This window comes from Anabrus simplex, chromosome 2 (assembly GCF_040414725.1).
Source record: "Anabrus simplex isolate iqAnaSimp1 chromosome 2, ASM4041472v1, whole genome shotgun sequence".
Classification (NCBI taxonomy): Eukaryota; Metazoa; Arthropoda; class Insecta; order Orthoptera; family Tettigoniidae; genus Anabrus; species Anabrus simplex.
The window spans coordinates 610,032,888-610,060,403 of NC_090266.1; the positions used below are offsets into that span (position 1 = coordinate 610,032,888).

General features: G+C 43.5%; 1 protein-coding gene across 1 annotated transcript in view; it reads right to left on the reverse strand.

Moving 5' to 3' along the window:
• The window catches only part of Proc (Proctolin), a 93,585-nt gene extending 66,338 nt beyond the window's left edge, over positions 1-27,247 (reverse strand). The window contains exon 1 of the mRNA XM_067139245.2: positions 27,169-27,247. The gene's annotated coding sequence lies outside the window, so the exon portion shown is untranslated. The remainder of the gene's footprint in view (positions 1-27,168) is intronic.
• Between the last annotated feature and the right edge of the window lie 269 nt (positions 27,248-27,516).

Below are 27,516 nucleotides of genomic sequence, written 5' to 3' on the forward strand. Positions count from 1 at the left end.
AAAAGAATCCTTGGAATTTCTTCACTTTAGGAACAAGGAAGAAGACAACTGCCCCCATGTACTTTCTTGGCAATTTGCAGTAGAGTTGTGCGCGACTGAAGCCGGGTTCGCTTCGCATGGAGCCTCGCGACTCCAAGCTAACCTGACGCACATTGCGCGGCCGCGCGCATTACGAAGCGCGGTAAGATAACATCCATAACAACATGCATGATTATGTTCATTTCACCTATGAGATTTAATAATGTTGTAGAATGGATTATAGTCAACAAAGACAACGAAGGTAAGGTTAAATACAACGAGCCAAGTCAGAAAGTGTCGGCGTAGCAGACACGGGCAATTAATTTCATGTCTTTATTTATCGAGATCAGAAAAATGGTAAACAGATATCTATGGTAAATCATTATGAATTTAACATGGCTAAAACCGTGAAATATAGAAACGAATCTAACATGGGTAAAGCCATGACAAATAAACAACATTGTAACAAATATAAAACAATTAGAACAAACACAGCGAATAAAGGCTTAACCAAACCCGTCAGTGTTAACTCTCATGTATGCTGGTAGCTACACACATTGTCCAATAATTAAACCGCGGCAATGAACACCATGAATTTCGTCCTATAAATGAAGTTAGGTGTATACGAATGACGCCCAAATTATCATTCGTGCTTGTTCCACATGGGGTAGTATAGCACTTTCTGGCTATGAACGATACCAGCTGCTTCTTCTCTCACGACGTTTTCTACATCCTTGCTGGGTCACGGGTGCAGACTGTGTATTAATTTTAGCGTAATAATTTGTACTGCAGTTGCTGATGTCACCTGGAGAGATTTTCAACTGAACTGGCTTTATGCTTGTCATAAATATTTAATTTAAGTCCATACTAGTGACTAATTAAGAGTATTATGTCAGAATATAGTATTATTATTATCGTTATTATATTGTTATTAATATCCTGGTTCGTGGTGTGAGTTTATGTAGTCACCTCCTAGTTGGTGAACCATGGGCAACGGCTGAATGGCCTAGAAATTGCTCCTGAGATTCGACATATTAGTTGGTATGGAATAGGAGTGGGCATTTCAACTTATTCTGAGTCTAGGCCTTTCTTGTGCTTAGGCGGCTAAGACTATACAATCCACCGATGGTCCCTAACCCATTAGAAGAGAGATCCTCGCAGGGACTATGTGTAAGTAGGGTTGCATCCTGCTTTTACGTCCTGCTAACTACTTATACGGTTTTCGGAGACGCTATTGTGCCGGAATTTTGTCCCGCAGGAGCTCTTTTACGTGAAAGTAAATCTACCGACACGAGGCTGACATATGTAAGCACTTTCAAATACTACCGGACTGAGTCAGGATCGAACGAGCCAAGTTGGGATCAGAAGGCCAGGGCCTCAACCGTCCGAGCCACTCAACCCGGCAAGTAGAGGATTCTGGCGGTATTCAACACATTCACAGAGGCTTGAAGACTGAACGCGGATGTGCATAAGTCCATAATGAAGATGTATTATTATTATTATTATTATTATTATTATTATTATTATTATTATTATTATTATCGCCAAAATACAACATTAAAAATAACGGTGATAACCAGAAGCAATATTTAATATTTGCTGGCTAATAGTTTCATCCTTGTATTTATCGTTTTACAAGTTATGAGTGGGTTATTGGGGGGGGGTACGTGAAACTATAAATCCAAGCAGTTCCGAAAACAGTTTGAGTCCAGTGTCGGTTCCAGAGTTAGCAGTTTTGATTCCTCGCGACTCCGTTCGCAACCCATCCCTACTGAAAACTAAGAAATTAGAATAACACAAACTACAAATTTTCCTGTAAAAGATCTGGGAGTAACAACACTGCAGACATCATCTTATCTTTCCATTCCGCAAAAATAAAAGGCGCCCCTAATATTCCGAGGATTCCCCTGCGAGGGTCCCTTATTGCAACAATGCACCTAATCTCTCACATCTGTGATACCGGGTGCGTAACTAATGGGCCTGTAGTTCCGCCACGTTGCACGCTAGGAACCACTTGAACAAAATGCGGCCACGAAAAAAATGTATTTACATCTGTAAATTCATAATTCATAATGAAGAAAGTAGGAAACAATTATATCCGAGCTTTCTTTATCGTTCTTAACAAAGAATGTATAAAAACAGTGATGGTTACTGAGGGGTGTACGAATAAGCCATGCATTAAAAAACAAAACAACCAGTTCGATTCATCAATCGATGGTGAGTAATTAAATGGCTTGCGTTAAGTGTTGTATTTTATTTTAATTTCTTAAGTTGACCGAGCTTGATAGCTGCAGTCGCTTAAGAGCGGCCAGTATCCAGTATTCGGGAGATAGTAGGTTCGAACCCCACTGTCGGCAGCCCTGAGAATGGTTTTCCGTGGTTTACCATTTTCACACCAGGTAAATGCTGGAGCTGTACCTTAATTAAGGCCACGGCCGCTTCCTTCCCACTCCTAGCCCTTTCCTGTTCCATCGTCGTCATAAGACCTATCTGTGTCGGTGCGACGTCAAGCAACTAGCAAAAAAAAAAAAAAAAAAAAAAATTCTGAAGTTGAGAATGCGCGTTGAAAACCTACAACCTGTTTTCCAGTCATTGACCGGGTCAGGGATGAAATGAATGAAGCAGATATAGGCTATTAGTACGATGGGGTCGCCACTCCCAAAGTGATTTATTAATGAATGATAGATGCTATGAAATGAGAATGGAGAGTGTTGCTGGAATGAAAGATGACAGGGAAAACCGGAGTACCCGGAGAAAAACCTGTCCCGCCTCCGCTTTGTCCAGCACAAATCTCACATGGAGTGACCGGGATTTGAACCACAGTATCCAGCGGTGAGAGTCCGACGCGCTGCCGCCTGAGCCACGGAGGCTCGCGAGAATGCGCGTTACCAATAGAAAATATTAAGGGTCCCACTAATTCAAATTACGAACCTGTATGCATGTCACCGTGCTTGGAAGGGATAGACAAGGAAGAGGGAAGGAAGCGGCCGTGGCCTTAGCTTAGGTACCATCCCGGCATTTGCCAGGAGGAGAAGTGGGAAACCACGGAAAACCACTTCGAGGATGGCTGAGGTGGGAATCGAAATACCTCTACTCAGTTGACCTCCCGAGGCTGAGTGGACCCCGTTCCAGCCCTCGTACCACTTTTGAAATTTCGTGGCAGAGCCGGGAATCGAACCCGGGCCTCTGGGGGTGGCAGCTAATCACACTAACCACTACACCACACAGGCGGACAATAAATATTTTCACCACTAATAATTTAACATTCTTTCCTCTTATTAAATTATAGAATTACTTAACTCTTGTTCTTACAATTCTTATATTAGCTACCTATCTTTTCTTCCTAACATTAAAGGGAAAAGAAAAATGAACATAGTGAAGCAATATATATTTTAGAATTCCATCCTATTATCTCATACTACAATACACAATCCGACACTGCATTCTTAACAAACAATTGTCTCTCGATGCCCGCTCGGTAGCACACAGTGTGCTGACGCCGCCCTCTGCCCACAATTCCTCGAGTTGAGGCTGCATGTTCTAGATATGAAATGTTATACCGAGCTCGATAGCTGCAGTCGCTTAAGTGCGGCCAGTATCCAGAATTCGGGAGATAGTGGGTCGAACCCCACTGTCGGCAGCCCTGAAGATGGTTTTCTGAGGTTTCCCATTTTCACACCAGGTGAATGCTGGGGCTGTACCTTAATTAAGGCCACGGCCGCTTCCTTCCCAGTCCTAGCCCTTTCCTGTCCCATCGCCGCCATAAGACCTATCTGTGGCGGTGCGACGTAAAGCCAATAGCAAAAAAAAAAAAAAGATATGAAATGGCGTACGGCTTTTGGTGCCGGAAGTGTCCGAGGACAGGTTCGGCTCACCAGGTTTAGGTCTTTTTGATTTGACTCCCGTAGGCGACCTGCGCGACATGATGAGGACGAAATGATGATGAAAACGACACATACATCCAGTCCCCGTGCCAGATAAATTAACCAATGATGGTTAAAATTCCCGACCCTGCCGGGAATCGAATCCGGGACCCCTGTGACCAAAGGCCAGCACGCTAACCATTTAGCCATGGAGCCGGACCACGTTCTAGATGAAAATCAACAAGCCCAAACAGTAAAACACTGCCTTATTACTCCTACGTCCGATTCGTTGGCTGAATGGTCAACAGACTGGCCTTCTGTTCAAAGGGTCCCGGGTTCGATTCCCGTCTGGGTCGGGGAATTTAACCTTCATTGGTTAATTCCAATGGCCCGGGGGCTGGGTGTTTGTGCTGTCCCCAACATCCCTGCAACTCACACACCACACGTAACACTATCCTCCACCACAATAACACACAGTTAACTACACATGGCAGATGCCGCCCAGCGTCATCGGGGGTTCTGCCTTACAAGGGCTGCACTCGGCTAGAAATAGCCACACGAAAAAAATACTCCTATATCTCTTTTGGGAAAGTTTGTAGTATTTCTTCTAGGAGAGTTTGTAGTATTATCACTCCTAGATCTCACCTAGGAGAGTTTGTGGTAGGTAGTATCAGTCCCGCATCTCATCTAAGAGAGTTTGTAGTATTTTATCGCCCAAAACCAAAAGAACCCACGGCACTTAACGCCCTTGAAAGGGCTTTGGCCTGCCCAGCGGCCGCAGCTCTGCCCAGCGGCCGCAGCTCAGCCCGAACGCCTGCAGATTACGAGGGGCCGTGTGGTCAGCACGACGCATCCTCTCGGCCGTTATTCTGGGCTTTCTAGACCGGGGCCGCTATCTCACCGTCAGATAGCTCCTCAGTTCTAATCACGTAGGCTGAGTGGACCTCGAACCAGCCCTCAGATCGAGAGAAAAATCCCTGACCTGGCCTGGAATCGAACCCGGGGCCTCCGGGCGAGAGGCAGGCACGCTACCTCTACACCACGGGACAGGCATTTTATCGCCCAAATCTCCAAAAATCGTAACATTCCTTTAGATAAAGAAATCATGTTGATAATAGCCAGGGAATGTCCCGTAATTTTACGTGGAATCTGAACTACAGGGACGTGAATTTTCATTTCAAAATCCCACACGGATTGTCTGGAATTTGAAACTCGACCGCCTTAGTGGGAACCCAGTAACAGCGTTACTCAACTACCACACCTCACTACTTAAATGAAGTAAGAACAGAAGCCAATGAACGATATCAGACCCCAGAGCTAGTGATGGGCCATCACAGCACACTTTCCCTTCATGTCTACATATTATGTCACCAGCAATCATGGTCTGATGAGTCCAACTCCTTGGACTAATGGGCAGCATTGAGGCCTTCGGTTTAGTGGGGCCAAGGTTCGATTCAAGGTTGGGGATTTTAATCACGTTTTATTAATTCTTCTGGCTCGGGAACTGGGTGTTTGTGTTTGTCCCAACACTTTCCTCTTCATATTCACACAACACATCACACTACTAACCACCACAGAAACACGCAATAGTGCTTACACCCCTCCACATAGAATTGGCGTCAGGAAGGGCATCCGGCCGTAAAATATGGCCAAATCCACGTATATGTGTGACACAGTTCGCACCCGCGAACCCACAGGTGTGGGGAAAGCGGTAGAAGAAGAAGAATCATGGTCTGGTGAGTTTGGCGGTCTCTTCCAAATATATCCTTACTCTCCTAGCAATAAATCTGTCGGATTTATTACATCCAAGCTGCTGAATAATAATCACTTGGTAATCCTATATTCACGTCCAGCCTTACACAGTGTAATCTGAAACTCTTACTGTATTCTAGCCTTTCTTTCCTAATCAGTTTACCCTCCAGGGTTGGCTTTTCCCTTAGACTCAGCGAGGGATCCCACTACCGCCTCAAGGGCAGTGTCCTAGAGCTTGAGACTTTGGGTCGGGGATACAACTGGGGAGGAGGACTAGTGCCCCGCCCATGCTGCCTCACCTGCTATGCTGAACAGGAGCATTGTAGAGAGATGTGAAGATTGGAAGGAATAGACAAGGAAGAGGGAAGGAGGAGGCCGTGCCTTTAAGTTAGGTACCATCCCGGCATTCGCCTGGAGGAGTCGTGGGAAAGCACGGAAAAACACTTCGAGGATGGCTCAGGAGGGAATCGAACCCGCCTCTGCTCAGTTGACCTCCCGAGTCTGAGTGGATCCCGTTCCAGCCTTCGTATCACTTTTTAAATTTCGTGACAGAGCCGGGAATAGAACCCGGAACTGCAGGGTTGGCAGCTAATCACACTAACCACTACAGCACAGAGGCGGTCTGTATTCTATCCCCGAGTTGAAAACCTCATTTGTACTGTAGTTAAGACCACTTTTACGGTAAACCTGGAGAATGCGAAGGGCAGAGATTAAGTTTCCGTGCACGCAATATCGTTACGTTGTAACCAGCCTTGGTCTGTGGAAAGTTAACCTTGAATTCTCAAGACATGACGTGCCCGAGGGGAAGATCCACTTTCAATTTCGGCTCGGAACGTGTGATCATTTCACCTCAAGCTAATCACTTCTTTTGTTTCATCGTCCATGCCAGAGCGATGCGAGAGCTCACGAACAGACCAGTGTTTGCTTCGTAACTGAACTCCACTGGTTCAAGGGCTTGAGAGATGTACAATTCTACAAATGAGTAAATGGCACACATGAATGGTCCAAGTGCACGTGCAAAGAAGCAAAGCACTGTTCACACGTTGACGCAGCCGGTATCATAATAATAATAATAATAATAATAATAATAATAATAATAATAATAATAATAATAATAATAATAATGTCCGCCTCTGTGGTGTAGTGGTTAGTGTGATTAGCTGCCACCCCCGCAGGCCCGGGTTCGATTCCCGGCTCTGCCACGAAATTTGAAAAGTGGTATGAGGGCTGGAACGGGGTCCACTCAGCCTCGGGAGGTCAACTGAGTAGAGGTGGGTTCGATTCCCACCTCAGCCATCCTGGAAGTGGTTTTCCGTGGTTTCCCACTTCTCCTCCTGGCAAATGCCGGGATGGTACCTAACATAAGGCCACGGCCGCTACCTTCCCTCTTCCTTGCCTTTCCCTTCCAATCTTCCCATCCCTTCACAAGGCCCCTGTTCAGCATAGCAGGTGAGGCCGCCTGGGCGAGGTGCTGGTCATTCTCCCCAGTTGTATCCCCGACCAAGAGTCTGAAGCTCCGGGACACTGCCCTTGAGGCGGTAGAGGTGGGATCCCTCGCTGTGTCCGAGGGAAAAGCCGACCCTGGAGGGTAAACAGATGATAATAATAATAATAATAATAATAATAATAATAATAATAATAATAATAATAATAATAATAATAATACCGAAAAAGAAGCCTTTGCATCACGCATGAATAACATTGAATTGGCTTACCATCTGACTAAAAAGTCTATATTAATAGACCTATATGTATGAATGCTAAAATCAAACACTATTGCACTGTCATCGAGCCAGAGGCTCTATATGCAGCGGAATGTCTCGCCATGAACAAAAAAAGGCATGATGGAGAAATTTTAAGCTAAGGAAAGGAAGATTTTGAGGAAAATCTTAGGTTCAGTCAGAGATAATGCCGAGTGTAGGAGACGGCACAACCAGGAATTGTACTCGCATATGGAGAAAATAACCGACGTGATGCGGAAAAGGAGGATGATTTCTTATGGACACATGGTCTGAATAGCCTCCGTGGCTCAGACGGCAGCGCGTCGGCCTCTCACCGCTGGGTACCGTGGTTCAAATCTCGGTCACTCCATGTGAGATTTGTGCTGGACAAAGCGGAGGCGGGACAGGTTTTTCTCCAGGTACTCCGGTTTTCCCTGTCATCTTTCATTCCAGCAACACTCTCCATTCTCATTTCATAGCATCTATCAGTCATTACTAAATCACTTTGGGAGTGGCGACCCCATCGTACTAATAGCCTATATCTGTTTCATTCATTCCATTCCTGACACGGTCAATGACTGGAAAACAGATTGTAGGTTTTAACATGGCCTGAATGAAGTCAACACGGTTAACCAACCGCATTTTCACTCCCCTCCAAGAGAAAAAGGGAAAGGGGGCAGGGATCAGTGAAGTACAGAAAGATCTGCAAGAGATTGGGATCTCATTTGAATATATCCAGGAGCGTGACCCATTTAAGAAAAAACCTCAAAGAACATCAGAGTTTCCAACCAAAGCCGAAGCTGGAAACGCATGGACGAAAGAGCGAAAGGAGCAATACCTCGTTGGCCGTGCGGTTAGCGGCGCACAGCTGCGAACTTGCATTCGGGAGATAGGTGGGTTCGAATATTCCGTCGGCCATTCTCCAAATGGTTTCCCATTTCAAATTCAGGCATATGCCGGGTTGGCACCTTTCTCAAGGGCACGGTCGCTTCCTTCCCATTCCTAACCCGTACATTACACCTACACCCGCATTGGGTGTCCCGGAAAAGCAGCTACAGAAACGGCGAATTGAAGATATCCTCGGACACCTCCGGCACTAAAATCCGTACGCTAAAATATGTATGTTGGGTATTCAGCCGGAAGGCTGGTCTGATCCTTTACAGCTCCACCAACAGCTGTCATAGATAGCCTAGGTGTCACTGAAGAGGCATGCTAGGGATATGAGGAGTGAGGTAGTTTCCCGTTGCTTTCTTCACTGAGCCAGAAGTTGCTAATACATATCAGTCTGCCAAACCCACTGGAATGCAAGCACCAACCGACTATATGAGCGATATTTTCACACCATTCATAACAGGGACTGGCTGAATAAGGAACAGTATTACTAGAATCGCTCATACCTCGGTCATTTTCATATTGTCAAAGCCAAGGATGAGACTGGGACAGGTCAACGAAAGTAACAAATTTATTCTAGTACATACCAGAAGACCTAGTGCACTGTAAACACTACATCACGCCAGCAAAGCCATACACTAAAATAACGAACTGAAAACAATTACATAAACCGGTGAGTAAATACGAAACTCTATCATCACAACGAATGCTATATAGATCACAATTCTATGAAAGTACCGGTAAACAAATTAACGTCTAGATTAAGAGGGAGTCAATGACATTAGTAATACACGTATGGTTACACGCAGAGTGTCCAGTTGACTCAGTGGTAGCGCTGGAAGCTACGAACTAGACAGATGCTGGGACTACTGTATACCTTAATTGAGGCCGCGGCTGCTTCCTCCCCACTCTTAGACCTCTCCTACCCTTTCTTCTTCTTCTTTATCTGTTCACCCTCCAGGGTCGGTTTTTCCCTCGGACTCAGCAAGGGATCCCACCTCTACCGCCTCAAGGGCAGTGTCCTGGAGCTTCAGACTTTGGGTCGGGGGATACAACTGGGCAGGATGACCAGTACCTCACCCAGGCGGCCTCACCTGCTATGCTGAACAGGGGCCTTGTGGGGGGATGGGAAGATTGGAGGGGATAGGCAAGGAAGAGGGAAGGAAGTGGCCGTGGCCTTAAGTTAGGTACCATCCCGGCATTTGCCTGGAGAAGTGGGAAACAACGGAAAACCACTTCGAGGATGGCTGAGGTGAGAATCGAACCCACCTCTACTCAGTTGACCTCCCGAGGTTGAGTGCGCCCCGTTCCAGCCTGAGTACCACTTTTCAAATTTCGTGGCAGAGCCGGCAATTGAATCCGGGCCTCCGGGGGTGGCAGCTAATCACACTAACCACTACACCACAGAGGCGCACCCTCTCCTACCCCATCGTCGCCATAAGTCGTATCTGTGTTGGAGTGACGTAAAGCAGATTGTATAATAATAATAATAATAATAATAATAATAATAATAATAATAATAATATGGATTCCCTTAGCGCGTGCAGGCATTTTAATCTGATGCACTCTGGGCTGCCTGCGCGTCAAATTCGACGTTCCGTTCCACTCTGTCAGATGTCAGAGAATAACTAGCTCTCTCTTGTGCGATTAATGGCTGAGTTTTAATTACGTTAGTCGGGTAAATACCAAATGTGTCACCACTGATACTTCACATGCTAACATCGTAGGACATGGAGCGTCGAATGGATTTATTCCACTCTTTAAAATTCTGGCTACCTCTGCCGCGTTCGAATAAATGGTCTTGCGATCCGGAGTCTGACACTCTACCGTTGATCCACGGAGGGCCCCGCAGTTTGTAAGTCGTAATCGTCGTAGTCGGAGGGCCATTGCGGCGGAGGCCGTGACAGAGGAGCATGCTGTGGACCGTGGAACCTCTGTCGTCAGCTGGGAGAATGTAGACTGAGGAAGCTCGTCTTCTCCGACGGGACATGTATCTCAACTGACTGGCAGAGTGTATCGTAAGCTTGGTACCTGATATGAACCACGCTAAGTGAATCGCTGTCAAAGTTCGGGACGCTTTAGCGTGTTATGCTGGGACTAGATCTCTCACGATAGAGTTGGTGTGCTGGGGCTCGTTCACGACCGTTACCTGGTCATAAATATACAATAGACAAGCCTATTGATATTTTGGAGAACGTGTTGCTTCATTTCACCCCAGAATGTTATCCCCAAGGATTTGTTTTCCAGCAGGATAACCATTCCGCGCACTAAGCTGAAGTCGTTCATACACAGTATCGGAAGAGTCCCTAGATCACGGTTTTAGATTGGCCTCCGAAGTCACCGGACCTGAACGTCATAGAGAACGCATAGCCAATGTTGAAACGAAGATGGCTTGACGTCTATATAGATGACCAATCAACGAATGTGGACTAGAAGTTCTCAGGGTCTGGGAATATGTCACTCAGGACGAGGACTAGTTTCGCAACTTGGTTTACTCCATACAGTGGAGAATCGAAAGAACTTGGAAAGCACAGGCATGTGGGTGAAGTATTAGGTCCACATGTCTGTTCCTTACGATTTGCATTTTTTCTTCTTTATCTGTACAGGGAAGACAGGTTTATCTTCCAAATATTAATGTTCGTTCGTCTTTCCTCTGTGCCATGGGCCAGGCGAGGTCTAGAAGTAGCCCACGGGTTGTGCATACGTTGTCATAATGACGGCCGTAAGACCACATGGTATAACAGTACTAAAATTATTAAAGGAGAGAGTAATGTTCGAACTGGCGTTCTTCTACCTGAAATGCACATGCTTCACGCGCCTGAGCTACAGAATAAGGTTTGACAAAGATGAGGGTATTCCTTTCTTACGTGCCTGGCCCAGACTAATATTAATCACGCGGTGCTGGGTGGTACGTATTACACGTGCTTCATGTAATTTTACAGTGTGTATTCCAGTACATTGCCCGTAGCGTTAGTGTGGATTCACCTCGTGAACTTCCACGCGATGGCTATAAGGCCTCGTGTAACGTGCACTGTGGAACTGCAAAAGATAGGTCGTTACTTATTTCTAGTAGTAGGCCTACTGTACGTTGTTTTAACAACAGACCGTTATCACTTTTTTGGGAATTAATGACCACAGAATGAACCATATTGTTAATTTAAAGTTTCCCCCAACAAAATATTGTTCACCGTTTAGAAGAACAACTCATATAATCTCACAGCATTACTGGTCCACCCACGTAGTGTAACAGCGGTATTACTTGTTGTCGTCGTAGACCCGGGTTCAATTCCCGGTACTGCCAGAACTTTAAGTTTCGCGGGAGGTCCGGTATGTTGTTAAAAGGTTCCCTTTGGAATATGGACACAAGTCATCCAAGTTTTCAGAACAATTTAAATTTCAATGATGATTATCATCTCCAAGAGTCATTATTAATAGGGAATAATAATAATAATAATAATAATAATAATAATAATAATAATAATAATAATAATAATAATAATAATACGGATCTTGTAACTGTGAGTTTGCATTCAGAAGAAGGTACGTTCGAATCGAGCCACCAATAGCTCTGAAAATGGTTTTCCTCGGTTTCTCCTTTTTACACAAGGCAAGACCGGTTGCCCTTCCTGATGCCACGTGATATTTAGGGGAAAATTCTAACCTTGGCCGTCAGGAGTGGAAAGCCAGCAGATAACCCACTGCATTAGTCACGTCTCCAATGAATATTCTTTCATATGGAAGTATAATAAATGGAGTGCCAAGGGTTTCTCACAGAAAAGAACCTTAAATACCGACCGACAAAGCTCGGGCTATATGGTGATAAGCGCCTAGCCAACTGGCCCACATTCCTATCTACAAATACAGAGAGCGAGAAGTTACAGGCACTTAAGCCAGTGCTGCCATGCAGGTGGACTGGAGAAATGCTTGTCTTATCCCCGAGTGGCGAGGCAGTTCAGCGAGCATGGTTAGCGGTAAGCGTACGGAATGAATGTTTAGTTTACGAGTGGAATTCTTGATGAGAGCACGTTATTGGCATTATTAATGTTGCATTTCAACACTTTTTGTTGACCATTATTTGTGTTACTTATCAGTATGGTGAGGTATCGAACTGGAAAAGTATAGTATTGGATCCGCATTCTTGAACACTTCAATACTAACAACTACTTTCTCTAAGAACAGGTGTCTGGTATTATTATTAATGTATTATTATTATTATTATTATTATTATTATTATTGTCTGCCTCTGTGGTGTAGTGGTTAGTGTGATTAGCTGTCACCCTTGGAGGTCCGGGTTCGATTCTAGGCTCTGCCACGAAATTTGAAAAGTGGTATGAGGACTGGAAGGGGGTCCACTCAGCCTCGGGAGGTCAACTGAACACAGGGGATTCGATTCCCACCTCATCCATTCTCGAAGTGGTTTTCCGTGGTTTCCTACTTTTCCTCTAGGCAAATGCTGGGATGGTACCTAACATAAGGCCACGGCTGCTCCCTTCCCTCTTCCTTGTCTATCCCTTCCGATCTTCCCATCCCCATACAAGTCCCATGTTCAGCATACCTGGGCGAGGTACTGCTATTCCTCCCCAGTTTTATTCCCCGACCCAAAGTCTCACGCTCCAGGACACTGCCCTTGAGGCGGTAGAGGTGGGATCCCTCACTGAGTCCGAGGGAAAACCGACCCTGAAGGGTAAATGGAATAAGAAAGAAAGAAAGAAAGAAAGAAAGAAAGAAAGAAAGAAAGAAATAACCTATTTGTGATTCTCGGTATAAGGGAGAGGACGATTAGTCATGGACGTTGGTCCCCTTGTTCTCCGACTTAAGTGTCTGTGACTTTTGTTTGTGGGGAAATTTAAAGCAGAAAGAGTACAAGAACAATCTGCATACTCTTGGAGCCATGGAGAATGAAATCAGATGAAATTTTAAAGGTGGAGACGCAAGGATGTTAAAGCATATTTTATGCGGATGCAACACTTGTATCGAGAACGATGGACATACTTTCCTACAGCTGCTTTGATGAAAGGTAAATCTACATTCGTTTCCAATTTCATTCATTATTAACTGATAACGAATAATTTAGCCCTGCCGTAATGACATTAATCGCTCGCCAGCACTACTACATTCTCAACGGTGTGTCTAGCAATGCATCGCGGGCAGTCTGTTCCCCTGACATCCTCTGCATAGCGCAGCAACTTTTTGCTGTCTCTCCCTTTATCATTCAAGCTACCTCATCATACGACATTATGTTTGGAACCACTTTCAGGAGCACTTCAATACTAACAAGTATTTACTGTTATGCAACACCCACTCCCCAGTGGGACAGCCAAGTTGATGGAAGACGGAGGCCAGGAGGTAGCTAGTGCCCCTCCCCTCTTCAACACCTATGCGACAAAACACTATATTTTATGGAAGAGATTTTGTAAGATTCAAACTGACACCGGCGCCGACACTAGCCACCCCTCCTTGTTTATCTCCCGCCTTATTATTGCCATGACGTATGTATCTTGTTGATCGGACCAAGAGTTTTATATCCAACCAACTCCCAGACAGCCGGTGCAGTCTTTTAGAAACAGCTGACACCAAAATATATTACTGTAAATTAATCTAAGAGGATTAATCTTCACACTTTTTAGGGCAGTCTCGACTCCTTTTGGCGACACGTTAAATTATCTTGGCGATGTTCATGGTTTAAAATATCCTACTCCTTGGCTGAATGGTCAGAGTTGAGGTCTTCGGTTCAGAGGATCCCGGGTTTTATTACCAGCCGGGTCGGAGATTTTAATCGCGTTTGATTCATTCTTCTGGATCGGGGACTAGGCGTTTGCGTTTGTTCCAACACTTTCCTCTTCATATTCAGATACTACACTACCAATCACCACAGAAACACGCAATAGTAATTACATCCCTCCATGTACGGTTGGCGTCAGGAAGGGCATCCGGACGTAAAACAGGGATAAATGCATATGTGTGCTACACAGTTCGGACCTAATATCCCACAGGTGTGGGAAAAGCGGTGAAGGAAGTTCATGGTTTAAAATGAGAACACTATCTGTTATTATTACGACTGTATTATTTTTTTTGCTAGGGGCTTTACGTCGCACCGACACACATAGGTCTTATGGCGACGATGGGATAGGAAAGGCCTAGGAGTTGGAAGGGCGGCCGTGGCCTTAATTAAGGTACAGCCCCAGCATTTGCCTGGTGTGAAAATGGGAAACCACGGAAAACCATCTTCAGGGCTGCCGATAGCGGGATTCGAACCTACTATCTCCCGGATGCACGCTCACAGCAGCGCGCCTCTACGCGCACGGCCAACTCGCCCGGTAACTGTATTATTATTATTATTATTATTATTATTATTATTATTATTATTATTATTATTATTATTATTATTATTATTACTATTATTATTATTATTATTATTATTGGGTGCAAACCTTTGAATATAGACTATTTCTAATTATCTATATTAGGTGGAGGACGATTTTCTTAAATAACAGCTGTAGGAAATGATGATGGTCAACCTCATGGTGACTCCTGCACGCTGCTGTACCCTTGCTACACAGCAGACGTACATTGATAACACAACGCGGCAGCATTCAGACCATAGTTATTTGCCTCTAAGTGCACGTATGGTAGTAATTAAGCTAAAGGCATTTGTTAGTGAACTTCAGACTACGACGAATAAGTGATTTACGCGTTGCATCACTGTGACGGTAATGCCAGACCATTAAGCAGGGTGATGCTGGTGATGCATAATATGCATCACTATGCCTCAAACCATTAAGCAGGGTTATTTAGTTTATTTTCCGGGTTGAACCGTGTTGTTGTTATCTGAATATTACGTACAGTTTGCCGACGTTTGCAGTAGTGCTGCCTGGAAGACTGATTACCTCGGTCGCCTTGACAAAGAATACTGCAATGTATTCGAAACGTCGGCAAATTGTACAGATAACAACAACACGTTTCAGCCCGGAAAATAAACTAAATACTTCTACACACCGTGCAAGCTTCAGCTCTAAGATCATCAGGCAGGGTGATGCAGGTGATGCATAATATGCATCACTATGCCTCAAATAAAAAGGAAAATGTGATGCAAAACGTAAATCACTACGTCAGAAATAGTTTAAGCAGAGACCTAGTTTTGGATTCCTGGCTCGTCCAAGCATGTTAATTCTAGTGAAAATAAGCAAGGTAGCTCGTTATTTTAAGTAACTGTTGACATCGTAATCATGGTGACAAGATCTCGAGCTGTACGAGGAATATGAAGGATAGGTACACGGTTTTCATTTGTTTTTAAATCACAAATGCCACAAGCATTGTGCGGGATTCGAACCATGACCTGCTTAGAGAAAACTCAGCGGTGATGGCACCCGGTCATCAGAGCTAAGCCATCTCCGTACAGGCTATGAAAGCCCGGTAAAGTGTTCCATCATTCATAACCTCAGCACTAAGTGGGATAGAGTGGCCACCTCAGTCCCCCAGAATTAGTCTAGTATTCATTTATGGTGTACTTTGAGAGAACCTCCAGAAGTGGAGGTCTCGACATCGAACCCATATTCTTCCGGATAGCCAACTTGACAGGGTCAATCCTGGCTCAGTCCGGTGATATCTGAAGGTGCTCAAATACGTCAGCCTCGTGTCGACAGATTTACTGACACATGAAATAACTCCTGAGGGACAAAAATTCTGGCAACTCGGCGTCTCCGTAAACCGTAATAAAAGTAGTTAGTGGGACGTAAAAGCAATATATTATATTCCGGGTAAACTGAGCACACCACTATCGCCGGCAACCGGTATTCGGTTCCCATGCCCCCTTTTAATTCCAGCCTGAAGGTTGGGTGGGGAAAGGTCCACTAAGGCTGAGGAGGTGCCTTTTATATGAATAAGGGAATATTGTCAGCAAAGTCAAATAATACGACTGTCGTTACGCTGGCCCACTCATAACTCCAATATCAAAAGCCTATTTGTCTGGGTAGTATTTATCTTTACAGACTGATAATGGGTGATACGGGCCATGGTTTTCTTTTCTAACAAATAGTAAAATAATAATGTTGTGTGGCCTCCGAAGAGGTCTGGTGCAGGTCTTTTGATTTGACTCCCGTAGGTGACCTGCGCGTCGTTATGAGGATGAAATTATGATTAAGACAACACACACACACCCAGCTCCCGAGCCATTGGAATTAACCAATTATGGTTAAAATCCCTGACCCTGCCGGGAATCGAACCCGGGGCCCCTGTGACCAAAGGCCAGCACGCTAACCATTTGGCCAAGGAGCAGGAATAATAAATGGTGATAAGTGACTGAATGTTCTGTAGCCATGTTCTAGTTTGTGACCTACAGTAACATCTGAGTGATCCATGTAACGGACTCGACAGTATGAATCTCGAAATCTTCGATTATCATCGTGGGTACTGGAATTATTAAAATTCATGCAGAGAATAACCACTGGACCTAGGATCTCTAAACAGTTCAGTTCCCGAATAGTGGAGCATGATGTTCTTAGGTCAGTAATATGTGACCCGTTGCGCAGAAAGGAACCTAAAGTACGATTTTTCATTTTTGAGATGTTCTTTCTTTCTTTCTTAATCCGTTTACCCTTCAGGGTTGGTTTTTCCTTCAGATTCAGCGAGGGATTCCACCTCTATCGCCTCAAGGGCAGTATTCCAGAGCGTGAGGCATAGGGTCGAGAAGATACAACTGGGGAGAAGGACCTGTATCTCGCCCAGGCGGCCTCCATTGCTATGCTCAACAGGGGCCTTGTTGGGGGATGGGAAGATTGGAAGGGGTATACAAGGAAGAGGGAAGGAAGCGTCCGAGGCCTTAAGTTATGTACCATCCCAGCATTTGCCTGGAGGAGAAGTGGGAAATCACGGAAAACCAATTCCAGGATGGCTGTGCGGGGAGGGGGAAATCACCCCCCCCCCCTCTACCCAGTTGACTTCATGAGGCTGAGTGGATCCCGTTCCAGCCCTCGCACCACTTTTAAAATTTCGTGGCAGAGCCGGGAATCGAACCCGTGCCTCCGGGGATGGCAGCTAATCACACTAACCACTACACCACAGCGGCGGAATTCTGAGATTTTTGTAATTCTTAAATTGGTATAAGATACTGAGCATTCAAAAATGAGTTCATGCTTCTAGGTGCATTGCTGACTGTTGCTATCAAGAAAATTGTATTTTGAGAAAAACTCAGTTACAGCTTTCACTAATTTCCGGGCAGAGTGACTCAGGCGGTTGAGGGGCTGGCTTTCTGACCCCAACTTGGTAGGTTCGATCCTTGCTCAGTCCGGTGGTATTTGAATGTGCTCAAATACGTCAGTCTCGTGTCGGTAGATTTACTGGCACGTAAAAGAACTCCCGGGGGACTGAATTCCAGCACCTCGGCGACTCCGAAAACCGTCAAAGTCTTTAGTGGGACGTAAAAACAATCACACTTTTTATTCTTACCAGTTGTACAAAGTTTTCATGACTTCGAGTGGCGAAGTCTCAAACTGCTGTGTAACATAGTTTGTTAAGAAGACACATAGATAGCGCAGAACTTCAAAATATAGAAATGCAATTTTTACAGCCCAGCTCTGCTGTAAAATTTCCATTACTGACTTCGGGTGCCTTTCCGTGCACGGGTCATATTTCGAGGCTACTGTGAACAACTCTGTAGAATTCAGGAGCACTCAGACAACCAACGACTGGCTAATCCACTCGTTACTTATTCTTTTGCTAGTTGCTTTACGTCGCACCGACACAGATAGGTCTTATGGCGACGATGGGATAGGGAAGGGCTATGAGTGGGAAGGAAGCGGCCGTGGCCTTAATTAAGGTACAGTCCCAGCATTTGCCTGGTGTGAAAATGGGAAACCACGGAAAACCATTTTCAGGACTGCCGACAGTGGGGTTCGAACCTACTCTCTCCCGAATACTGGATACTGGCCGCACTTAAGCGACTGCAGCTATCGAGCTCGGTTTACTTATTCTTCAAAGTCGGAAAGTAAGTAATTTAATTTTGGATTCTTACCATTTCAACACCTACTAAGGTGGACTGAAGTTGCCATGAATGTTAACAATTGGCATTGTTCAATTATGTCGTTGAAGGTGTGCATCTGAAAGTTTTAAGTAACCTACGACATTTTTAATTAAAAGGTAGAAGAGCTCTGGTCTTCCATGTGGTTGTTGTCAGACTACAGAGCAATGGTTGAAGATTACGGTTTGTGTGATCAGCCGGACTCTTTGTATCTTTCTTATCTTACTTATGTTAAAATAAGAGAACGGCAAGGAATGAAACTCCAATATAAGTACATAAGTCTATACTTTTGAGTCATGTAGCTGTGAGATTACATTCAGGATATAGTGATTTCGAACCTCACTGCCGGCAGCCCTGTACCTTAATTAACGCCGCAGTCGCTTCCTTCCCTGTACTACTTCACCATCCCCTAAGACCTGTCGGTCTGTGTGGGTGCGACGTAAAACCATAGGAAACAAACTGAGTGTGTTTTTTATGACAAAAGTTGGAAACCTTATCATCTGACTTAACATATTCTGCTACTCAACGGCTCTCTGAGAGGATATCCGCAAAGTCTATCCTGACTGGTGATTTACTTCTCCAGATCCTGACTTCCTACTCCTTGAGGTTTAATCAAATCAGTATCCCATTCCTTGAAAGGCTGTTCATCAATTAGATTAGTTCGGCTGTTTTACAGGATGATGTTCGCCTCACGCTCGATCCACAGATGCACCTCTGTCAGGACTTAAGGCGCACAAAACGCTCCCACTCATTCCTTACTCGTGATAATTATGCTGATTACGTAAGATGGCGAGCATACTAATCTGAGCATTTCTCAGTATTTGTCACAAACTCTTACTCGACGTCGCCGGTTTGAGTGGCTCAGAGGGTAGAAGCGCTGACCTTCTGAGCCCAAGTTGGCGGGTTCCTTCCCGGCTAAGATCCCAGAAGGCGCTTAAATCAACCAGTCTCGTGTCGGTGGATTTACTGGCCATTAAAAGAGATCCTTCAGGAAAAAACTCGTGCCCATCCCTGAAAGTAATTCGTGTGACGTAAAATCAATAAATCAATAACATTATTGTTATTATTCATAAACAAGTCATTCGAATTTCACTTTTCCCATTCGCGCTGGGGAGCGGTAATGACGGAGTTCCATGAAGATAGGAAACCATACTCACGTAGACTGATGCTGTCAATGCACACTTCCCCAGCACTATGAGGATTGTCAACTCATGTCCGGATGCATTTGACCCCAAAATATCGGGAAGTAGAACGAGAAATCAGATCCAGATAAGTCCAATGAGCAAAGTATCTCTCAGTAGCGTTATTAGCATAATCCAACTCTGTGGCGAGAGAGTCTATTCACGTGTATGTTTATCTTTATAGATCAAGTAGAAAATATTCTAACAACTGCAGATACTCTAGTTCAAAGAAATAATAATATTTAACATCCCTTCAATTGCTAGAGAAATGGAAAAGTACCACGGTGTCGGAATTTTGTCCCGCAGGACTTTTTAATGTACCGGGAGCCAAAGACACGGAATTGTAACATGGGATCGAAACCACAAATTTGGGAAGAGGAGGGCAACAACTAATCGACTTCACCACTGAGACCGACTATCGCTCAGAAATGAACAACCACATATTCCCTACTCGTGACCACTGTTTGCTTAATATCTTCCTTCTTAAAACCAAACCAAACCCCAAGGTGCAACAAGTCCGAAGGGGCAGGGTCTACCAAGTGACCGCTGCTCAGCCCGAAGGCCTGCTGATTGTGAGGTGTCGTGTGATAAACACGATGAATGCTCTCGGCCGTTATTCTTCGTTTCCTAGACCGCGGCCGCCATCTCACCGTCAGGTAGTTCCTCAATTGTAATGGCTGAGTGAACCTCGAACCAGCCCTCAGATCCAGGTAAAAATCCCTGACCTGGCCGGAAATCGAACCCGGGACCTCCGCTACCTCTAAACCGCGGGCTTGCCTTCCTTCCTTCCTACCATTGTAAAATATCCGTCAAGTCATGAAGGAAAAGGACTGTTCAATGGGGTAGTATTTACTGTACTTGATAAGCGATTGGGGACATGAGTACAGCATTTTTACCCGAGAATATGACCCGATACCACCTGAGAAGTGTGGAGCTCTGTAAGGCAAGCAATCACGTTTCTCATGTGTTAATGTTCTCAGTGACAGTCAATATTTCATCATATAAGAACACTAACGAGGAACGTTATTGGCCTGATAGGAGCCTCACTGATGTGGAATAACCTATCCATATAGCATACAGTGTAAATACATTGAAGTCTTTCTCCAGCACTACGATGTGTTATAACTAGGGCTCAGAAATTGAAAACCTATAAATTGCCCAAGAAAGACCAATAAAAGGACATAAAAATATCCAAAAGGACCTAAAAACTGGCAGAAAAGACATAAAAATGAGATTCAACTTCATTCCTAATTTTATTTTTAACTACATATTTTATGTTTAAAATGCAAAATTTTGGTGGTATATAACATTGCAAAAATATATGAGTAAAATACTTCTTCTTTCAGAGAGTATATATTTTTAGATTGGACAAAGACAAAGACACATCCGTACAGGCCATGAAGGCCCTTGGAGGAGTGGAAGGTAAAGGCTTCCACCATTGTTAACCGCGGCACGTGATGGGGTAGAGTGGTTAGCTCTACACCCGGCCGCTTTTGCCCCCAGGAATTTACCTGGTACTCATTTTTGGTGTAGGCTGAGTGAACCTCAGGGCCATATGCATCTCTGGAAGTGGAAATCTCGTTTCTTAAATTTTGCGACTTCTTGACGGGGATTCGAACCCACGTCCTTCCGGGCGAACCGAACACGCCTTTACCGCCTCGGCCAGGCAGCCCCTATTTTTAGATTAACATAAATTAATAAAATAAATTTCGTGTTCGTTAAAAAATTACTTGCGGCATTTAGAATGAAATATTTTTTTCCATCTAGAATGAATATTCAGCGAACCCGCAATGCACATTCTGGAGAAAGAAATTAACATGAGTATAACTGGAATCATATTTGGCTTGAGCACACTAGGGTTAGAGAAATTGGAATTCGGAAGCCTTACATCACTTGGCTTTGCAGTATATCACAGTAGTCATCTCCGGGTTCTTAGGTCTGAAGGATCATACGTTTTCACACAGCACGTTGCGAAACATCGAGAAAATTCTGTCCACATCAACGCATGTTAATGGTTCATACTTGAATCAAGTGTGATCTTCCTCTTCAAAAACACTCACATAAAAATGGTCTCCTTTCAATATTTCACTTATCTTGCACATAATCTGATACCCCTAGTTTTATCAAGCACTAGTTTCATTTTTCATTTCATTTCATTAAATTATCCCTTGTCAGATATGGTTGAAATATACTGCATGCATTTACTAGAGAAAGGATGTTTAAGAGGTGATAGGTGAACGAATGATGATTCGAAATGACAATGGGCAGTAAAAATGTACTCCAAAGAAGACGAAGTTGCAGAAAAAAAGTCGAAAAGGCCTGAAAAAGCTAAAAACGGACCAATAAGCCAAAAAACGCCGTAAAAGGCAAACAAAGGACAAATAAATCCCACCACTTTCTGGCCTACAATGACCCAGAATGAACATATATTATGGTGGGCCTCGTTTTCGGATACTCGAGAAGAAAAGGACGTTTCCCTCAACTTCCGAGCCCTAGTTATAACAGATAGTAAACCCATCTTCAAAGCCAATTTCCGGTCCAAGATGGGAGTGAAAAACTTCACAGTCGGAGATACAAGTTTTCCCAACTTGTACTTGACAGTTAATGTCCTGGGTGAAGGTTTTAGTGTGTTTACCAACGTTGGTATATTAGGCTACTTAGTTCAGATTCGAAGTACTTTAGATCAAAATAATTGCACTTGCACGCAATATTGCCTGTCGTAAATAACACTGGTTTATCAAAGAAATGCGTAAATACGCTGGCCCGATCAAGAAAGCCAAGTAATACGTCTGAGAAGGTCTTCACGCTGTCCACGTGATACTTCAGTACCTGTAGGCCGTCTGGCAGTGCAGCAGTCGCCTTGGAAGACCAATCCATTTAATAGTCTTAATTTGACCTTTTTAAATACGCAGCATTAATGACAAAGGATGTCTCAAACATTTCAAAGAAATCATTAACACCTTCTAGTAACCTATGGTCCGTAACTGTTACAAAAATCTGAGTCCATCGGCAACAATGATTTCTTCAAAAATACAACGCTTTCAACGTCTACAGGAAAGTTTTGTGATTCCAGTGTAGGTCTAAATGGATGCTCGAGCGAGAGTAAAGTTATCACAACTTGGACTTCTAGTGACATAGGATGTAAATTATGCCAAATGTATCGAACTTCAGCGACCAAAGGAATAGTCCCATGCACGTGCATATGATAATATGTCCAGTAGCTTGTGTTCTTATGGTGTCAGTAGTAGTGTCAGCTATTTCTTGGGTTTTGGATTATTGGAATGAATGCCCTTAAAATTGATTAAAGTACCGAAACTACTGTGGAAAATATGGGAAAGAGCCACGAAATTTTCTAGTACAGAATAGAAGCACTTAACTCTGTGTTTACTTTAAATTGATTAAGGGCTGGAGCAAGGAATGTATTGTCACAGTGGAATTTTCAGTGCTATAAACGCACTGTATATCACGTAGAAGCCCATAGAATTTTCATTATAAAGAATGTACAGAAAAATGCGCTTCAGTTGGCATAAGAGGGATGAAGGTATAAGATTGGGACCGGTGCTATCCTAATACAAAATTAACACCCAAAGTCAAGTTAAACAAATTAGGCAACACACCACTGCGCATATTTTATTGATATCCGACCCGTTGGCTGAATGGTCAGCGCACTGGCCTTCGGTTCAGAGGGTCCCGGGTTCGATTCCCAGCCGGGTCGGGGATTTTAACCTTCATTGGTTAATTCCAATGGCCCGAGGGCTGGGTGTTTGTGCTGTCCCCAACATCCCTGCAACTCACACACCACACATAACACTATCCTCCACCACAGTAACACGCAGTTACCTACACATGGATGATGCCGCCCACCCTCATCGTAGGGTCTGCCTTACAAGGGCTGCGCTCGGCTAGAAATAGCCACACGGAAAGAAAGAAGAATAATAATAATCATCAACGTCATAATTTTTCCAGTTGCGAGTCACAAGCATATAACACATATAGAGCTGAACCTACTTTAATATTCCTGGTTGTCTACATTTCCTTTCCCAATAATAATAATAATAATAATAATAATAATAATAATAGCAGATCGTACAGCTGGTAGGCTTACATTAGAGAGATGGTGGATTTGAATCCCGCAACCGGCAGCCATGAGGATGGTTTCCCATGGTTTCTTTTCACACCATGTAAATGTCGGGACTGTCGGCCATAGCCGCTACCTTACCACTACTTTCTTCGTAACTCACATCCACAAGTAATTCTGACCGCCTAAAGCGCGCACGATGTAAAGTTTCCAACAAAGGTGAATATTATATAGATCATTCATCTGCACTCATATATTTTCAAAAATTCCCGAACCTGAAGAGAAAATGATAAGAGTAAAGAACTGGAATCTGAGATAAGGCCTTTGCGGATGATGATCCAGTACGCTGACCGTTCAGCCAACGAGTCGGACATTATTATTATGGTTGTTACTTTAAGAGACCTGATATCTAGGTCATCGTCCCAGACTGGAATGGTGTATTGTATTGAATTCAACAACATCTTTCAAAAATAAAAATAAAAATCAGTTCCTTGTTCTTTCATTTAGTAGCTTTGTGAACCTTGTGGAAGACGGACATCATCCAACCCGTCACCTGTAATAGAAGTCCTTAAGTTCGGATAACGATTGGAGCTATGAAGTATTAAATCATAACTTACTAGACCGCATGTACTGATCAATTACTAAGTCTAAAGTTTAAGGTCGCCTAGTAGGTATCGCTTAGAAAATCGCCACCAAATTTATTTCTTTAGTATTCGCGTGGATAAGAGTTCATAAAAAATTTTACAACATTCACAGGGAGAAATACTAAAGGCTGTTTATGGAATAACAGAAACTAAAGATTCAGAAAAAATAAGAAAATAATAGAAACACAGAAATGTTTGTGGCAATTTGAACCGATACAGGAAACCGTACATACTGTTTTGTCATAAGTGCTAAATGTCTTCGAACTGGCATCTAAAGTTGAGTAAGGAAAGCAATTTAGCGTTCTTATAATTTGGAGACTTGAAGCCCAGTTGTACTCCACACATCATGTACTCATATTCTCTTCAGAATTGTTAATCCGATTTATAAAATAATGATTTAATGATTAAATTATCTGCTCTATTGTTGATTTGCTTGAAGATTAGAACTAAACAACACTGGAAGAAACGGAAACCACCTTCAGGCATACTCGAAGATACTCAGTGTTGAGAAAGTGTAAATTAAATAGTTATTGATAATTCGACTTATAAAAAGTACATGGTATAACTAAAATATTTCAGTTGAGTGTATTTTCTAACACTGACTGCAAACCTGAGTGTGTTACCTATATATATCTTATTTAAATAGGATTACTGCCTAGAATAATGTATGTAACACACTATATAATATATAAAGATATAAGTGAATTAATAATACGAAGTTAAAACATACCGTATTTAATACTGAATGCAAATTGAATCACAGCAGGCAAGAAAATGTGGTATATAGTATTTTAACTAAACTAACCCTCAACTGGTATGATACATAAGTGAGATGGCTGCCAAACTTTTCCACGTACATCCCCTCTCCTTCCGGGGTGATTTATAGTTATTTACATGAAGTAGGTGGTAGCACGGAAAATTGTGCACTCTGACCAACATATATTTTGGACATCTAAACGAAACTTTATATTTTGAGTTTTCCAATAGTTTTTTTTTTTACCGATTCTAAGTTCTTTATAAAAGAACGGCATAGCAGAGAAATGTTCATAAAAATTATTTTCCTGGATGTTTGAAAATAAGTTTTGCTGTGACGTGATTGAAAACATACTTTTAAATTAATTCAGTTCAGTAAACAGCAACAATTAAGAAACATGGTTTACTTCAATAACAACTTGTATCTGAGACACACTATGGTACCAGTTACGTCAAAAATATGTATTCTGGTTTGTTCACTTTTACTGTTGCATTGTTCCATCCCTTCTCCCCTCTATGCTCTTAGACATCGTTTTTCTCCACACCGAAAAGTAGTTGTCCAAGCTAGACAGTAACTGCAGTAATGGTGAATGCGGTCCAACAGCTCTTATCTTTTCGATACGATTACAATCCCTATTATTTCATCAGCCAGCATATAACAATGTCATTTAGCTGAGGACAGCTACAGAAGTCTGCATAGAATCGAATAGAATATTTCGTGTCACAGTTTGATAACAATGGCATTTAATGTAACGAAATCACTTTCCTTACTCAAGCGACGTGTTTGTACTAATGACCCAAATTGAATGAGAGTCAACAACCAGCTGTTTCTGAGAGAGTAAGTTGATTTAGGAGAAAAGAAAAAATAATCAATCATCCAACCAATAAAAACTGTGTTCTGAAGATACTGTAACCTGCTGTCATTGACCTGCCAATGAATAATAATTTCAAAGCTTCGATTACATGAATGAACCATGCCCCTGTAGAACAGTTTCAACGAGAAATACCAAAAGAAATCTATCATTAGGTAGGAAAACTACTAAAAGCAAAGCCATATCTGTACAGGACCATAGAATAGTGGGATGTAAAGGTTTCCACTATTCTCAATGTACCGCGTGGTACCGGCAACGAGCTGTAAGCTGTTGGATTCGAACTCCACCATCGGCAACCCTGAAGATAATTTTCCGTGGTTTCCCATTTCACACCAGGCTTTTATTAAGGCCATGGCTGCTTCCTTCTCAGACCTAGCCTTTCCCCATCCCATCATCACCGAGAATTTAGCTGAGTAATGGGACGTTAAATAATGTCCTAAACTTCGGCCGTCTGTGTGCCTAAGAAATAATCTGTACTTATTTCTGTTGAACATTGGGTGCCCTTCTATAAGTACAAGCCCTTCTGTGTTTGTAAATTTGCTTATGGGAATTCGCACCTTGTTCTTTCCTTGTGAAACAAGTATACATTCACCCTCTCGACTACAGAGTCCCCAAACGAGCTTCTAAATGGCATGAAATAAGGAGATGAAAAAGGAAAGTAGTTGATCAAAATAACCATTAGGCCTCTGAGGTAATCGAAGGTGGTAGATAAGACCTTTACAAACTTGACTAAAGGAACGATGAGATACGGGGCGTGATAGCTGAGTGACATAGTCACTCGATTCTCACCAAGGCAACCACGGTTTGAAACCTGACCAACGGATGTGGGATTTCTGAACTCAAAGTCATGTCTCTGTGGTTCGGATTCCACATAAAACACATGGCTATGATCGCGACACCAACTACAAGCTTGTTTGCTTTTCGTTTTGAACAGTGCGATGTCGAGATACGGTGTTCTCCCATCCTAACTAGTGAGGGATCTCCCGAGACTGTCACGAGCGAACAAGACAGCACTGAGACTACTCCTTCCAAAGACCACGAGACAAACTACGGGCCGATGACCTTAGATGTTAGGCCCCTTTAAACAACAAGCATCATCAAGAAAAACTACGGTACTCTATCAGTCTATAAAGTAAGACCTTCAGTAAGGACCTATATTTCAGTTCAAAAAATATCCTTGTGAAATAATATTTTTAAACGACAAAATGTGACATGCTATGATGTAGAAATGGCCAAAGACCTGTCATTCTTCATACTACAAAGTGAAAAATCTACATGTAGCAGTGCTAGTTACAACAGGTTGTATTAAAGCTCAAAATGTCCCTAAGAAATGCTGCGATCAACAGTTGAGATCTCGGTAGAAATCTAAGTGAGGCTTACCCTTGCTCTGAGAATTACGCTGCTCCACACGTTGCCAGAAGAGGATTAGCGATACCCGGCTCCTGTCAACAAGTCTGGCTGTGCTCCTGACAGCGGCGCTGTTATATAGGCACCAACCCCGGCGGGAAGGGTTGCGCGGCGCGCACCGGGCTGGGAACGGGGCGTTGAGGGGCGCTGGAACGCGTTTCTGGGCCAAAGACGACAAGAAAGAAGGTTGTGTAGGTTGGCGGGGTTGAGAAAAAACTTGTGTAGGAAGACAAGGTGGACCAATCACCGAGTGCCACGACATAAGCGGGCGGGTTCCTCAACATCCCAGCAACCCTCGTTCATTCATAGGTCGCCCACTTG